Source organism: Henckelia pumila, chromosome 1 (genome assembly GCF_033568475.1).
Source record: "Henckelia pumila isolate YLH828 chromosome 1, ASM3356847v2, whole genome shotgun sequence".
Lineage (NCBI taxonomy): Eukaryota > Viridiplantae > Streptophyta > Magnoliopsida > Lamiales > Gesneriaceae > Henckelia > Henckelia pumila.
The window spans coordinates 144513770-144530603 of NC_133120.1; positions in this window are offsets into that span (position 1 = coordinate 144513770).

Genomic DNA, 16834 nt, shown 5'->3' on the forward strand with positions numbered 1-16834 from the left:
AGGACTTGATATTCATTAGGAATGGGATGACCACAGGCTGCCAAAATATCCATAAGATTCTTAATTTTACCCAAATAACCTTTCATATTGAGATTACCTTTCTTCAAGGTTTGAAGCTGAAATTTTTACTGCATCACCTTAGCCTTTGATCTTGAGTCAAACAGAGACACTAGTCTCGCGAATCTCGCCCATAATTTCATAGAAGTGAGACACCCAATCATTTGATAGAACTAAGGAGAAAAGAAAAATGCAATTGATAATGTCTACACTAGGAGATAAAATCAAGATTAAGTATATATGTGCCATGCTCATCGAGAACAACCTACGAGGAAGAGGAGAATCATCAAGAAAGGTATCCAGTCCTAAGCCTAGAATCCCAGCAAGAATCTGGAGATTCCAGAGAAGATATTAAGCGCCACTTAATTTGACATAATTTATTTGGTTTGCAGGGTTGTGTTACGTATTATACCGAAGCAATCATGAAGATAATAAAATACAGAAAAAAATAATCAACAAGAACATCAATAATTTACGTTGTTCACCCAATATAGGCTATGTCCACGGAGCTCAAGTGGTGCCAGGATTGAGTTGAATTCGCACTTATGCTTGGAGGTGCAAGTTCGAATCATGGGGAGGGCATGGAACTCCCTATTTAGGTGGGAGAAGGCCATGAGTTAGAATATGGCTGGGCCAGCCCAGAACAAAGGCCAGAAGGGCTAGAGCAGAGGGTGTGAGCCCAGTCCATTACACTATCCCAAATATCGAGTATAACCAAGAAATATTTATCTAACTTACAGAAGAGAACAATCAAGAAACTCTCTCTTTTCTCTCTCAATTTTGGAATGCTTTAAAAAAATTTCGATGGTATAGCTACAAATGGGGAGGGAGATCTCTATTTATAAATCTCCTTGACAATGTGAACACTGAAGTTGCACGTGTCCTTCTCCATTCTTTGTCAAATATGGCAACCCGTGTCAGCATGCAAGAATTGACGAAATTTTCTTCCACCACCAACCATATTTAATTCCATCCATCTAAAATTTCTCCCACTTGAAGACTTGATTCCAATCATGTCTTCATATCATCAATTCAATAGCTTATATTTCTTCTCTTACACTTGCAGTCCGACTGAAGTTGAACACAACTTCAGTTTGTCAATGGTCACCATTTTTTTGAACTTGTTGGCTGGATTTTTACTTCCAGAAATCTTCTCAAGCATCAAGATTTCATATTCCAAAACTTATCTGATGAAATGGTATCGAACCTGTATATGTTTTGTCCTAGCAAGATAAACAGGATTCTTTGTTAAATGAATAGTACTCTGACTGTCACAGTGTAACGTGATATCCTTAAGCTTCTGACCCAATTCCTCAAGAAATGATCGCAACCAAATCTATTCTTTTCTTGCTTCCGTTACTGCAACGTACTCAGCTTCAGTAGTCAAAAGTGCGACTATCTTGTCGTACCACCTAATGTGAACACATACCCAGTAGTACTTTTCTTGTCTTCTAGGTCACCACCCATATAGGAATCGACATATCCTTGTAAGTCCTGATTAGTCCTCTTGAATCATAGAGATAAACCATCAATACCTTTCAAGTACCTGAGAATCCATTTAACTGCTTCCCAGTGTTGTTTTCCTGGATTGCTCATAAACCTACTCACAACCCCCACTGCATGTTCTATATCTAGTCTTGTGCACACCATTGCATACATGAGGCTTCTGATAGCAAAAGCAAAAGAAATCTTGTTCATGTAATCCTGCTCCTGCTCAGTCGGTGATGATTGGGCTTTGGTTAGTTTAAAATGACTAGTCAAAGGAGTACTCACAGCTTTAGCTTCATCCATATTAAATCTTTCAACCAGCTTTTTCACGTACTTTTCTTGAGATAACTTCAAGATTTCATTCACCCGATCTCTTAAGATCCTCATTCCAAGGATTTCCTTTGCAGCACCCAAATCCTTAATTGCAAATTCTTTTGATAACTATTTCTTGATCTTATCAATTTCCTAAAGACAAGATACTGCGATCAACATACCATCTACATATAACAGTAGTATGATATAAGAACCGTCAAACTTTCTCACATAACAGCAGTGATAGGCCTGACACCTCAGGAATCCATTGTTGCTCATGAATCCATCAAACTTCTTGTACCATTGTCTTGGAGTTTGTTTAAGACCTTACAAGCTCTACTAAAGTTTGCATACTATTTTATCTTTCCCTTGTACATCAAATCCCTGTGGTTGTTTCATATAAATTTCTTCATCTAGGTCACCATGAAGAAACTCTGTCTTTATATCTAACTGCTCCAGATTTAAGTCTTCATTTGCCACTAGTCCAAGTACAGTTCTGATAGTGGTTTACTTCACCATAGGAGAGAAAATCTTGGTGTAATCAATGTCTTCCTATTGTTGAAAACCATTTACAATAAGTCTCACTTTGTACCGCTTGCTACCATCATGATCTTCTTTCAAATGGTACACCCACTTGTTGTGTAATTCCTTTTTGCCTTTCGGAAGTTTCGTCAACTCCCACGTCTGAATGGATGACAGTGAATCCATATCATCTTCCATGGCTAACTCCCACTTGGTTGAATCATCATTTTTCATTGCTTCTTCAAAGGTTTTCGGTTCACCTTTATCTGTCAGCAAAATATAATGAAGTGTGGGGGATTATCTCTCAGGTGGTCTAATTGTTCTCGAAGATCTCCTGAGTTCAATCACCGGATTTTGTGGGTCAACTTCTTGTGCGGTATCTTCTTTATCTTCTTGGTTACTATCCTCCGACTAATTCATAGGAATATCTGTCAATGACACTTCATTTGTCTTCTTTACTTCAGAACATTTATCTCCAGCTGTACTGTCTGACCTGTTCTTGTACAATACTTGCTCATTGAAAATTACATCTCTGCTCCGAATGATCTTCCGATTTTGGTCATCCCAAAACCGATAACCAAACTCATTATCTCCATAACCAATAAAGAAATACTTCTTTGATTTTGGAACAAGTTTTATTTTTCTAGCTGAATCAATATGAACATATGAGAGATAACCAAACACTTTCAAGAAAGAAATGTTTACTACTTTGCCGCTCCAGACCTCCTCTGGTATTCTGCAATCAAGCGGTACCGATGGTACTCTGTTGATCAGATATGCTGCAGTGTTGACTTCATCAGCCCAAAATTATTTCGACAGTCTAGCGTGCAATCTCATGCTCCTGGCTCATTAATTTAGGGTTTTGTTCATTATTTCAGCTACACCATTCTGTTGAGGTGTACCAGGAATGGTTTTTTCCATCTTGATCCCGTTCTGTGCACAATACATCTTGAACTCACCTTCTTCATATTATCCACCATTATCAGACCGTAAGCACTTCACTTTCAATTTGGTCTCATTTTCAACCATGGTTTTCCACCTTTTAAAGGTCTCATAAACATCAGATTTATTTTTCAGAATATAAATCCAAACTTTTATGCTTGAGTCGTCAATAAACGTTACGTAGTATCTTGAGCCTCCAAGGGATGCCACAGGAGATGGTCCCTATACATCAGTATGAACCAACTCCAACTTTGTTACTTTCGGTTTTCTACCGCTTTTTGAAAAGCTCGCCTTTTTCTGATTTCCAAGAACTCAACTTTCGCACAATTTATGTTTGACAGACTTTAGTTCTGGTTGATTCCATTTTGATATCAGCATTTTTATTTCCTTCTCACTCATATGCCCAAGTATACAATGCCATAGACTTGAATTGGCTCCAGCATCCACAGCTTCTAACATGTTTCTGCAACTGGAAGTCATATAAAGGGTTCCAGTTTTCTTTTCACGTGCAGTAATCATGGCTCCTTTGCTCACTTTCCAGCATCCATCACCAAAGGTCACTTTATGGCCTTCGTCATCGAGCTGTCCCACTGAGATCAGATTTCGTGTCAATCTTGGTACATGCTTTACTTTGTTGATTTTTCAGATAGATTCATTTGACATTTTCAAATGGACATCACCCATACCAACTATTTCTAAAGGTTTTCCATCTTCTAGGAAAATGTTTCCGTAATTTCCAGCAATGTAATTACTAAATACCTCAAGATCAGCAGTGGTATGAAATGAAGCTCTCGAGTCCATAACCCAATAATCAACCGGACATTCCATGGATAGTAGTAAAGCATCGTGTACATCCTAAGTAACAACATTAGCATTGTTCTTGTGTGATTTGCAGTTCTTTTTCAAGTGACCAGTTTCACCATAGCTCCAGTACTTCAATTTATTTTCGAATGTATTTTGTATTTTCCATTCCTTGACTTGGATCTGCCATGCCATCGGTTAGAATTCTTTTCGCCACATCTGCCCCTACTCCTGTTCTCAAGATTGAGGGAAGATCTCGATGATGTTCCTTCACCTGAATCCATCCTGCGAACTTCTTCACCAAGAATTTGATCTCTGACATTATTGAATTGTAATTTTCCCTTGCCAGCATATTTGCTAACCGCTGCTCGCATCGGATCCCAAACATTTGGTAAAGACACCAAAAGAATAAGTGCACGAACCTCATCATAAAATTTGATTTTAACTGATGTTAATTGGGAAACAATCATGTTGAAATCATCGATTTTGCTGCCACCGAAGCACCTTCCTCCATCTTCAAGTTGAATATTTTTTTCATGAGATATAATTTATTATTTGCTTATGGATTTTCATACATGTCCGACAAAATGGACATCATCTCCTCAATGGTATTTGCCTCCGCTACATTATGTGTCACGTTCTTTGTTAGGGCCAATTGTATCACACCTAACACCTATCAGTCAATGAGCTCCCACTCATCTGTCTCTGTGATGCCCGGGGATGAGGAGGCAAGGAGTGATTGCCGGTGCCAAGAGATTGCATAGACAATGAGCGGCTCCTGGTAGGCTTCTAGGCGCAGGGAGACATGAATGAACCGATCTCGTGTCGGAATAAGAGGGATTCTGAGACAGTGTAGGTATGGACTGCATAGTTGAAGAGAGTTTAAATGATTTCATATGTACTACCCATATCAAGAAGGTGCTTCTTCTTTTCCGGAACTCATCACATAATAACTCCAAAGTTAAGTGTGCTTGACTTGGGGAAATTATAGGATGGGTGACCCCCTGAAAAGTTTCTCAAGGTGCATGTGAGTGAGGACATAAGCACGCTGGAAAGACCCGTCTTGATACAGTGGGTCATTACAAATGGTATCAAAGCCGACCTCTCTTAGTACGGTATGGTTCGGGAACGAACCAAGCGGAAGCTGGTGGGCATGTGATGCCTGGGGCTGAGGAGGCAAGGAGTGATCGCCGGTGCCAAGAGGTTGCACGGACAATGAGCGGCTCCTAGTAGGCTTCTAGGCGGAGGGAGTCATGAATGAACCGATCTCGTGTCGGAATGAGAGAGATTCTGAGACTGTATAGGTATGAGACTTCATAGTTGAAGAGAGATTAAATGATTTCATATGTGCTACTCATATCAAGAAGGTGCATCTTCTTTTTGGGAACTCATCACATAATAACTCCAAAGTTAAGTGTGCTTGACTTGGGGAAATTATAGGACGGGTGACCCCCTGGGAAGTTTCTCAAGGTGCGTGTGAGTAAGGACATAAGCACACTGGAAAGACCCGTCTTGATACAGTGGGTCGTTACAGTCTCCATCTTTTTTGACTTCTTTTCGGACAGAAGTTGATGTAGCTTCTTGCTATACAGATAATCTTCAATATATTGTTGGAGAACATGCGATCAGATCAATCAGAATTGATACCCGGTGCAGCGAAAGTTTAAAAATTTTATATGGAACGATTCCATAATGGGTATCAAAACTTTACGATTAAATTGTGTGTGTAAAAATTAAATAACAATTATAAATTTTTACCTCCAATCTCGAATTGAGATTATGGACACCAACAGATTGCTCTGCTCTTGTTGTATCTCCCAGGAACTGATGGACGAACTGTTCTTCAATCAGGTTCACGAACAGAGATTTAATCCCTCTGATAGATTGCACTAGAAAATCTATCAGAAGTTTCTACGAAGAGAATTAACGAATTTGATCCGTTAAACCAGACTGTAATTCAAAATTCACAGGCTGGATTTTTCCCGAGCAGAGGGGAGGGGGGCGGCCACTTTTAGAGAGAAAACTAGGGTTTTTCGAAAATTGTGACCTGTGTTGTATAATTTCTGTACTGCAATAACTTCTTTATAATGTAGGCCGCTAACAGCTTAGGGCCCATTAGTCATAAGTTCAAGCCTGACAAGCAAAGCCCGCATGTTCAGAAATTAATATAAAATTCATCGTGACTCAGATTGATAAACCAATTTCACCAATGTTCACAGAAACCATTTCTGCATCTTTTAAAGTCAAGATAAATTTTTCTGAATCCGAATTCAGTGATTTCCAAAAATGCCCATTCCTATGTCATTTTAGGAAATCTTACTCCTATACTCTTAAATAAGAAGTCCCACTTCTTTGTTCATTAAATTTAACTCTTTAAATTTAACTATCTCAACGGGGATTAAAAATCCATTACTCTGTGTGACCCTCAATGGTTCAGGGATACAGCTAGCCGTGGGCTCACAACTCCTTGTGACTCGGAACAACAATTTCCGACTTGCCCATCGAATCATGGTAAGAGCACCTAGCAACATCGCCCCATGATTCCCTAGGTATCACTGATAGTGCCTGCAAGAACCAATAGATTTTGGTTAGCGTACAGTACGGTCCCTTCATCCATATATCCCGATCGAATCAACAACCATTGGTAAATCGAGAGTCGTTCGAGATTCGATAACTATGCAATACATCTTGAAGATCAAATAGTGACATCGCATGTGCTACTAAGAAACCATTTCTTAAAACACATCATGTACTTTGGCCAGAGATTCGTCACACTAATATCTCCTCAGATCGCATAGGATATCCACACTCGCAAGTATGTGGTGAATCCTTGACAACAAAGCATCGACTCCTATATGTGTTGTAACTGTACCCAATCCCGACACCTGATGACCCCAATAGAGTCGGTAAACGAGTCAAAGCACAGTACTAGCATATAGAGTCCCAATGATGTTTCAAGTAGTAAGGACTAATGGTGTACAACCAAAACCGCGAACTTTATCCACTCGATAAGTGATATCCACTAGGAAAGTCCGGATAGAGTAGTTCAATCATTCATCGTATGAATATCCATTTTCATGCTTCGAACATCTCTATGTTCCTTACCAATGAAACGTGGTACTCTGCATCGCAAATGCTAGTCTCAATCTCGAGCGATCCTTATCCTTATTAACGGACGGCTCAATCGACTAGGAACAGTTTAGAATATACAGTGACTATAAGATGTATTTCATGATAGACATCCCCATGTTCTACCACATCTTACATACACTATAGTATATTCAAGGTCTTTATCAAAACAACAATAGTATATCAAAATATAACAATATGAAGAAAGATAAAGTCATTGCCATTAATAAAAGTGTAAATTATATTTAAACAAAATATTGTTTATACAAAGAGTCATCAAAGCCCTTAGCCACAAATTGGCTCACCGGGCACCCACTCTTTCAATCTCCCACTTGCCCTAAAGCCAACTAGTCATACTACGTAGACCCATTGCTTCGCAATGTTTTTCAAATAATGGTCCTGGCAAGGGCTTAGTAAGTGGATCAGCGATATTGTCTGCAGAGGCTACTCTTTCGACAGTGATGTCTCCTCTTTCCACAATCTCCCGAATGATGTGGTATTTCCTCAGTACGTGTTTGGATCTTTGATGAGACCTTGGTTCCTTTGCCTGAGCAATGGCACCCGTGTTATCACAGTACACCGGGACTGGACCAACAACTTCTGGAATAACGCCCAACTCTTGGACGAAATTCCTCATCCAAACGGCCTCTTTAGCAGCAGCTGATGCTGCAATGTATTCTGCCTCAGTGGTGGAATCTGCTGTGGTGTCCTGCTTGGAACTCTTCCAAGAGACAGCACCGCCATTGAGCATGAACACAAATCCAGAGGTTGACTTCGAGTCATCCACGTCACTTTGGAAGCTAGAGTCGGTATAGCCTTCCAATTTTAGTTCTCTTCCTCCATATACCATGAACATATTCTTAGTCCTTCGTAAGTACTTAAGAATGTCCTTCACGGCTTTCCAATGCATTTGACCGGGATTAGCTTGATATCTGCTCGTGACACTCAGAGCAAATGTTACATCCGGTCTGGTAGATATCATCCCATACATGATACTACCAATGGCTGACGCATATGGTACATGTGTCATTTTCTCTATCTCTTCATCAGTCTTGGGACACATAGACTTGGATAGAGAAACTCCATGACACATAGGTAGATGTCCTCTCTTGGACCCATCCATTGAAAACCGTTTCAATATGGTGTCGATGTAGGTTGCTTGAGTGAGTCCTATCATTCTCTTAGATCTATATATAGATCTGTATCCCTAGAATATAGGATGCCTCACCCAAATCCTTCATCGAGAATCTACCTGATAACCATATCTTTGTTGACTGCAACATCCCTACATCATTCCCAATGAGTAGGATGTCATCAACATAAAGTACTAAGAATGTCACAGCATCCTTAACTACTTTCTTGTACACGCATGGTTCCTCCGGGTTCTTGATGAAACCAAAATCTTTTATTGTTTCATCAAATTTCTGGTTCCAACTTCTTGATGCTTGTTTTAGACCATAGATTGATCTCTGAAGCTTGCATACCTTATGCTCGCTTCCCATGGATGTGTATCCCTCAGGCTGCGTCATATAGATCTCTTCCTTAATGTTTCCATTAAGAAATGTAGTCTTCACATCCATTTGCCATATCTCATAGTCATACCAAGTAGCTATGGCAATAAGGATTCTTATGGACTTGAACATTGCAACTGGTGAAAAGGTTTCATCATAGTCAACTCCTTGTCTTTGAGTATAACCTTTCGCCACCAATCGTGCCTTGTATGTCAATACCTTACCATCAGGCCCAAGCTTTCTCTTGTAGATCCATTTACACCCTATTGGAACAATTCCATCGGGAGAATCTACTAAAGACCAAACTTGGTTTGTATGCATCGAATCTATTTCCGACTGCATAGCTTCAAGCCATAAATTTGAATCCGCATCAGAAATTACTTCCTTGAAGTTTCTTGGATCACATCCAACGTCGGGTTCATCTTGATCCCCTTCAAGAAGTAGACCATATCGAATAGGAGGTCTAGAAGTCCTCTCGGATCTTCTAGGTATAGGCATGTCTATCAATGGTTCCTGAGGTGTTGGATCGTTATTTTGTATTTCGGGTTCTTCTCGAATTTCTTCGAGTTCCATCATCTCGCCTTTCTTATCCAATAAGAACTCCTTCTCCAAGAAGGTGGAATTCCTTGAAACAAACACCTTTGTTTTAGCAGGATGATAGAAATAATATCCGATTGAATTCTTCGGATACCCTACAAAATAACATAAGGTGGATCGACTATCCAACTTATCTCCCACTGTCTGCTTCACGTAAGCAGGACATCCCCAAATCCTCAAGTATGAATACTTAGGAGCTTTGCCATTCCATAACTCGTATGGTGTTTTGTCCACTGCTTTAGTGTGGACATTGTTCAACAACAATACCGTCGTTTCAAGCGCGTAGCCCCAAAACAAAGGTGGAAGCTCAGTGAAGCTCATCATGGATCGAACCATGTCCAAAAAAGTTCGATTACGACGCTCCGATACACCATTCAGCTGTGGTGTCATAGGAGGAGTCCACTGAGAGAGAATCCCATTCTCCTTCAGATAGTCCAAAAACTCGGTACTTAAGTATTCTCCACCTCGATCCGATCGAAGTGCTTTAATACTTTTACCTAGCTTGTTTTCTACTTCAGCCTTGAATTCTTTGAACTTTTCAAATGCTTCAGAATTATATTTCATTAAATATAAATACCCATACCTAGAATAATCATCAGTAAAGGTAATGAAGTAGGTGTGGCCATATTGAGTACCAATTCTAAATGGACCACAAACATCTGTATGGATCAAATCCAACAGATTTTGACTACGCTCAGGTTTCCCCTTAAAAGGAGATTTAGTCATTTTTCCTTTTAGGCAGGACTCACAAGTAGGTAGAGAGTTAATATCAGACATATCAAACATGCCCTCTCCCACTAGCTTGTTCATCCTCCTTGAGGAAATATGACCTAGCCTAGCATGCCAAAGGTTTGCCGGGTTTTGACTATCGATTTTCCTTTTGTTTGTTGTTGCCGGTTTATCAACATAATTTATTGGAACGTCTTTCAATTTTAAGTTATATAGATCGTTTTCAAGTTGTCCATTTCCAATCAAACATTCATTCTTGTAAACATTGCAAATCTCATTCACAAAATTGCAAGAAAAACCATCTCTATCAAGCATAGAAACAGAAATAATGTTTTTAATCAAATCTGAAACAAATAAAACATCTCTCAAAAGTAACTTAAAATCGTTCTGCAAAATTAAATAAACATCTCCCACAGCTTTAGCTTCAACTCTGGAACCATTTCCGAGCCTCAGCTGGGTCTCACCCATTCTAAGCCTGCGACTTCTTGTCATCACCTGCAAATCATTTCAAATGTGAGATCCACATCCGGTATCCAATACCCAAGAAGTAGTATTAAGTGAAACATTTATCTCAATATAGAACATACCCTTCGCAGTTCGCAACTGCTCTAGATATTCCTTGCAGTTACGTTTCCAATGACCGGGCTTCTTGCAGTAATGGCAAACATCCTTGGACTTTTCCATGTTTGAAGCCTTTGTCTTGTACTTCTTCTCGGGTTCGGTTTTCTTGGGTGGGGCAGAACGTTTCTTACCCTTTGTACTTGGCCCCTTCTTAGCAGAAGAAGAGGAGCCCACCAAGAAAGCCGGTTTATCCTTCTTTAAAGTGGATTCATATGTTACAAGCATATTGACCATCTCTTCAAGGGAGGCCTCTATCTTGTTCATATTGAAATTCACCACAAATCCGTCAAACGAAGAAGGAAGATATAGAAGTAATAAGTATACGTTGAGTTCATGCTCCAACACCAAATCAAGTGTTACCAACTTCTGTATGAGCCAAATCACTCGTACCCCATGATCACGGACCGAAGTCCCTTCACGCATGCGACACGTCATTAGCTCTTTTATAGTAGCGAACCTTTCAGCTCTCGATTGAGCCCCAAAACGTTCCTTGAGTTGTACGTGAATGTCAGCAGCATTCACGGTGTCCTCAAATCGCCTCTGGAGTTCATCAGACATCGAGGCTTGCATATAGCATTTGGCCTTGATATCATGGTCCCACCATGTATCAAGTTTGGCCAACTCTTCTGGACTTATATCAGCTGGTGCTTCCTTCGGAGGAGATTTTTCTAACACGTAGAGCATCTTCTCCGAAGTCAAGACAATCTTCAACTTACGGAACCATTCCGTATAGTTTGCGCCAGTCAGTTTATTTTGTTCGAGGATAGAGAAAAGTGGATTACGCGAATTCATCTTTATGAAATACTGAAAAGAAACAGACAAATATCAGTGATTGTTTAATTAATTTACTAAGACATAAAATAGGCGAAATTTATTTTATGAATCTCACTCCCACTATTTTAACGATTTCACTACCCTCTAGTGAAAACGGGAAACTGTTTTTCTTAGTGAGAACATGGAGTCCAATTGACAAACTATGGTCCCGAATAATATCAGCCAACCATAATTTTCAAAAGGTAGAGCCCAATTGCTTCCAAAGCAACCTCCACGTTTTTACCTCATGTCCAATAAGGGCCCAATAATATGACGCCGTTTATTGTGACATGTCAAGATGACCCATCAATATTAAGTTGTGATGGACGGTCTCCATGTGGATCCCCCAATAATATGAGCCGATCCCATGGGAGTTCCACCCAACTTACAACATGTGTCGATCCAATGTACAGCTTTTCGACGAACGGGCCCCCCCCCCAATAATATGAGCCGGACCGTATCCGCGGGTAGCATCTCATACAATGATCGTTGATGGAAGGTAGGAACATTTAAACAATTTTAAATTTCCTTTATTTATCTTGATATCAATTTTAAATCATATTTAAAATGAGGGATTTTAATTTTGAAAATTTGTCTCATCATTTTAAAATTTTGTATGCTTGCCGGATTCACACAATTTAGTCTAAAACATGCATACAACAATAATATCACATATTATATAGGATGATCGATTCCATTTCTAATCGACCCGTGGTTGCCAATCACGAGTCTTAGTCCAATCCTAGGTAATATGCAGTATGCAATGCAATCCTATTACATTGAGCTTCCAATTTACATTTCTTTTGTCTTTATTGTCTGCTGGGCCCACCTCCATCTTCAAATCTTCATCTCCCACTAAGTCTAATGTATTTACAATAAATAACCATGACAAGTAGGGGATACATTTCAAGGGGTGGGAACGGGCCATAAACCAGGCCCACTTTTATTACATATGACAATTCATATTGGGCCATAAACCAGGCCCATTAATATGTTGGAGAACGCGGCGATCAGATCAATCAGAATTGATACCCGGTGCAGCGGAAGTTTAAAAATTATTTATATGGAACGATTCCATAATGGGTATCAACCTTACGATTAAATTGTGTGTGTGTAAAAATTAAATAACGATTATAAATTTTTACCTTTAATCTCGAATCGAGATTTTGGACACCAACAGATTGCTCTGCTCTTGTTGTATATCCCTGGAACTGATGGACGAACTGTTCTTCAATCAGGTCCACGAACGGATATTTAATCCCTCTGATAGATTGCACTAGAAAATCTATCAGAAGTTTCTACGAAGAGATTAACGAATTTGATCCGTTAAACCAGACTATAATTCAAAATTGACAGACTGGATTTTACCGAGCAGAGGGGAGAGGGGGTCGGCCACTTCAGAGGAAAATCACTAGGGTTTTTCGAAAATTGTGACCTGTTATATGTAACTTCTGTACTGCAATAACTTATTTATAATGTAGGCCACTAACAGCTTAGGGCCCATTAGTCATAAGTTCAAGCCCGACAAGCAAAGCCCGCATGTTCAGAAATTAATATAAAATTCATCATGACTCCGATTGATAAACCGATTTCACCAATGTGCACAGAAACCATTTCTGCACCTTTTAAAGTTAAAATAAATTTTTTTGAATCCGAATTCAGTGATTTCCAAAAATGTCCATCCCTATGTGATTTTAGGAAATCTTACTCATCTACTCATAATTAAGAAGTCCAACTTCTTTGTTCATTAAATTTAACTCTTTAAATTTAACTATCTCAACGGGGATTAAAAATCCATTACTCTGTGTGACCCTCAATGGTTCAGGGATACAGCTAGCCGTGGGCTCACAACTCCTTGTGAATCGGAACAACAATTTCCGACTTGCCCATCGAATCATGGTAAGAGCGTCTAGCAACATCGCCCCATGATTCCCTAGGTATCACTGATAGTGCCTACAAGAACCAATAGATTTTGGTTAGCGTACAGTACGGTCCCTTCATCCATATATCCCGATCGAATCAACAACCATTGGTATATCGAGAGTCGTTCGAGATTCGATAACTATGCAATACATCTTGAAGATCAAATAGTGACATCGCATGTGCTACTAAGAAACCATTTCTTAAATCACATCATGTACTCTGGCCAGAGATTCGTCACACTAATATCTCCTCAGATCGCATGGGATATCCACACTCGCAAGTATGTGGTGAATACTTGACAACAAAGCATCGACTCCTATATGTGTTGTAACTGTACCCAATCTCGACACCTGGTGACCCCAATAGAGTCGGTAAACAAGTCAAAGCACAGTACTAGCATATAGAGTCTCAATGATGTTTCAAGTAGTAAGGACTAATGGTGTACAACCAAAACCGCGGACTTTATCCACTCGATAAGTGATAACCACTTGGAAAGTCCGGATAGGGTAGTTCGATCATTCATCGTATGAATATCCATTTGCATGCTTCGAACATCTCTATGTTCCTTACCAATGAAACGTGGTACTCTGCATCGCAAATGCTAGTCTCAAACTCGAGCGATCCTTATCCTTATTATCGGACGGCTCAATCGACTAGGAATAGTTTAGAATATACAGTGACTATAAGATGTGTTTCATGATAGACATCCCCATGTTCTACCACATCTTACATACACTATAGTATATTCAAGGTCTTTATCAAAACAACAATAGTATATCACAATATAACAATATGAAGAAAGATAAAGTCATTTCCATTAATAAAAGTGTAAATAATATTAAACAAAAGATTGTTTATACAAAGAGTCATCAAAGCCCTTAGCCACAAGTTGGCTCACCGGGCACCCACTCTTTCAATCTCCCACTTGCCCTATAGCCAACTAGTCATACTACGTAGACCCATTGCTTCGCGATGTTTGTCAAATAATGGTCCTGGCAAGGGCTTAGTAAGTGGATCAGAGATATTGTCTGCAGAGGCCACTCTTTCGACAGTGATGTCTCCTCTTTCCACAATCTCCCGGATGATGTGGTATTTCCTCAGTACGTGTTTGGATCTTTGATGAGACCTTGGTTCCTTTGCCTGAGCAACGGCACCCGTGTTGTCGCAGTACACCGGGACTGGACCAACAACTTCAGGAATGACGCCCAACTCTTGGACAAAATTCCTCATCCAAACGGCTTCTTTAGCAGCAGCTGATGCTGCAATGTATTCTGCCTCAGTGGTGGAATCCGCTGTGGTGTCCTGCTTGGAACTCTTCCAAGAGACAGCACTGCCATTGAGCATGAACACAAATCCAGAGGTTGACTTCGAGTCATCCACGTCACTTTGGAAGCTAGAGTCGGTATAGCCTTCCAATTTTAGTTCTCTTCTTCCATACACCATGAACATATTCTTAGTCCTTCTTAAGTACTTAAGAATGTCCTTCACGGCTTTCCAATGCATTTGACCGGGATTAGCTTGATATCTGCTCGTGACACTCAGAGCAAATGCTACATCCGGTCTGGTAGATATCATCCCATACATGATACTACCTATGGCTGACGCATATGGTACATGTGTCATTTTCTCTATCTCTTCATCCGTCTTGGGACACATAGACTTGGATAGAGAAACTCCATGACACATGGGTAGATGTCCTCTCTTGGACCCATCCATTGAAAACCGTTTCAATATGGTGTCGATGTAGGTTGATTGAGTGAGTCCTATCATTCTCTTAGATCTATCTCTATAGATCTGTATCCCTAGAATATAGGATGCCTCACCCAAATCCTTCATCGAGAATCTACCTGATAACCATATCTTTGTTGACTGCAACATCCCTACATCATTCCCAATGAGTAGGATGTCATCAACATAAAGTACTAAGAATGTCACAGCATCCTTAACTACTTTCTTGTACACGCATGGTTCCTCCGGGTTCTTGATGAAACCAAAATCCTTTATTGTTTCATCAAATTTCTGGTTCCAACTTCTTGATGCTTGTTTTAGACCATAAATTGATCTCTGAAGCATGCATACCTTATGCTCGCTTCCCATGGATGTGTACCCCTCAGGCTGCTTCATATAGATTTCTTCCTTAATGTCTCCATTAAGAAAAGCAGTCTTCACATCCATTTGCCATATCTCATAGTCATACCAAGCAGCTATGGCAATAAGGATTCTTATGGACTTGAACATTGAAACTGGTGAAAAGGTTTCATCATAGTCAACTCCTTGTCTTTGAGTATAACCTTTCGCCACCAATCGCGCCTTGTAGGTCAATACCTTACCATCAGGCCCAAGCTTTCTCTTGTAGATCCATTTACACCCTATTGGAACAATTCCATCGGGAGGATCTACTAAAGACCAAACTTGGTTTGTATGCATCGAATCTATTTCCGACTGCATAGCTTCAAGCCATAAATTTGAATCCGCATCAGAAATTGCTTCCTTGAAGTTTCTTGGATCACATCCAACATCGGGTTCATCTTGATCCCCTTCAAGAAGAAGACCATATCGAATAGGAGGTCTAGAAGTCCTCTCGGATCTTCTAGGTACAGGCGTGTCTATCAATGGTTCCTGAGGTGTAGGATCGTTATTTTGTATTTCGGGTTCTTCTCGAATTTCTTCGAGTTCCATCATCTCGCCTTTCTTATCCAATAAGAACTCCTTCTCCAAGAAGGTGGCATTCCTTGAAACAAACACCTTTGTTTCAGCAGGATAATAGAAATAATATCCGATTGAATTCTTCGGATACCCTACAAAATAACATAAGCTGGATCGACTATCCAACTTATCTCCCACTGTCCGCTTCACGTAAGCAGGACATCCCCAAATCCTCAAGTATGAATACTTAGGAGCTTTGCCATTCCATAACTCGTATGGTGTTTTGTCCACTGCTTTAGTGTGGACGTTGTTCAACAACAATACCGCCGTTTCAAGCGCATAGCCCCAAAACGAAGGTGGAAGCTCAGTGAAGCTCATCATGGACCGAACCATGTCCAACAAAGTTCGATTACGACGCTCCGATACACCATTCAGCTGTGGTGTCATGGGAGGAGTCCACTGAGAGAGAATCCCATTCTCTTTTAGATAGTCCAAAAACTCGGTACTTAAGTATTCTCCACCTCGATCCGATCGAAGTGCTTTAATTCTTTTACCTAGCTTGTTTTCTACTTCAGCCTTGAATTCTTTGAACTTTTCAAATGCTTCAGACTTATATTTCATTAAATATAAATACCCATACCTCGAATAATCATCAGCAAAGGTAATGAAGTAGGTGTGGCCATATTGAGTACCAACTCTAAATGGACCACAAACATCAGTATGGATCAAATCCAACAGATTTT